The sequence below is a fragment of the Tamandua tetradactyla genome, chromosome 4 (genome assembly GCF_023851605.1).
Source record: "Tamandua tetradactyla isolate mTamTet1 chromosome 4, mTamTet1.pri, whole genome shotgun sequence".
Classification (NCBI taxonomy): domain Eukaryota; kingdom Metazoa; phylum Chordata; class Mammalia; order Pilosa; family Myrmecophagidae; genus Tamandua; species Tamandua tetradactyla.
In genome coordinates this window covers 51,748,429-51,750,179 of record NC_135330.1, presented here as the reverse complement: position 1 = coordinate 51,750,179, position 1,751 = coordinate 51,748,429, and positions in this window count along the sequence as shown.

Here is a 1,751-nt window from a genome sequence, read left to right as displayed (position 1 = left end):
GTCTCCTTTTTCAATTTAAAAGATAATAGGAATGTTTTATCAAAATGTACTTGCTAGTGATTTAAACAAATAGACAAAAACACTACCAAAATATGCAAAATAGAGTGAAAGCATGAAATGTGAGAGGTATAAATTCAGAGGAAATATTTTTATACAGGCATATTGGAAAACCAGTTTCATGCAAAGAATAAAGTGAGAGCATTTTTAAGACACGCCTAGAAATGTGTTCCTAGAACACTTTCCACTCCCTTCAATTTTTGCAAGCAGTTGTAAGATGAACGTTAAATTATAATTTGATATAGATGAGTTAACAAGTCACACAAAATGCTGAAAACAGCCAACATATTGTAATATTTGGCTGAAATAAAATAAGGTATTTGAACTAGAACATGAACCAACATGTTAATAACTGTATGGTCTCCTGAATTATTTATTTTTAAAATGTGATTTATGATGCTGTAAAAAAATTAATGGAGCAGGTCTCTCTTCTATTTGGAAAAAAAATGTTTCCTAATTCTGTCTTCTCATTTACTAAAGCACTTCTGACTCCTTATGTCTAGTAGCTTTACTTTATGAAGCCGAAATAAGTAATTTACTCAGAATGTGAACATGATCAAAATGATCACTCCAATTTAGTGAACGCTTATTATATGCTCATAACTTTACATAAACTACTTTAATTTGTAAATTAAAACCCTGTGGTAACTAATATTAATATTATCCATATTATACAGATAAAGAAAAGGAGGCTGAGAAAAGTTAAGCCTTTTCCGTAATCATAATGATAATAAATGGTGGAGAGGCTATTCTTGTGGAATGGCACTGTAATCTAAGACATTTTCCATCCCCCTATGTGAGTTCTCAATGAAGGAGCTTGTATTTTCCAATTAACTTTCTCTCTGAATAGTTTCACTCAGAAAAAAAACAAAAAAAACCATGCAAAAAATGTGGGGTAAAAATCAAGTATCTATTCTTAAAGGCTTTGTATCTCTGGTAAACTAGGGGACTGTCATAGTAGTTTTGTTGGAACAATAGCATTATATGTATTTGCTGGGAAAACCACAGGCTGGCCTAGGGGTGGTCTGTCAGGCTTTGCCTACACTGCCTACTTCCCTACTGTGTGAAGATGTTTCAATATGTTTCAGCTCTGCAGCCCAGGGGAGACGTTAGGTCTAATTGAATGGTCTGACCATATCTTAAATCTTAAACCAGGAATTTAAGCAGTTCCAGCTGCCGGTAATTATCAGGGCACAAATCCCAGTGTCAGGGCCTCTCCCCTGGAATGTATAAATACCCACCTTCATTACAGGCCTCTCAGTACAAGCATGTGCACTCTCCGATGCAGAGTGGATGTGCAAAGCTGCCATTCACCAAACCTGACCCAAGCAGTTGACCTTCCTGGGGTGCCTGTTATGATGGGATGTATTTCCCTGCTCTTTTGGACCCTTTGTGCCTTATAAGTAATAAAGTGGTCATTTGCTCAAAGTTTCTGTTGTGTTTGAACCTGTGTTTCCAAGACGCACCATATAGCAACTTACTCTATACTTTTTTTTTAAAGTTTTAGATGTATGACCTCGGGGAAATTACTTAGCTTTCCTAAATCTCCTTTGGCTTATGTGTAAGGAGTAACAACCGAGCTCACACTGCCTGCTGGCCTGTGAGAGAGAAAGTCCTTTGTCTCTTACTCAGGAAACTTCTGTCTTCTGTCAACATCCATGAACCTATGGCAGAATAATTTGTTAATTTGCAAC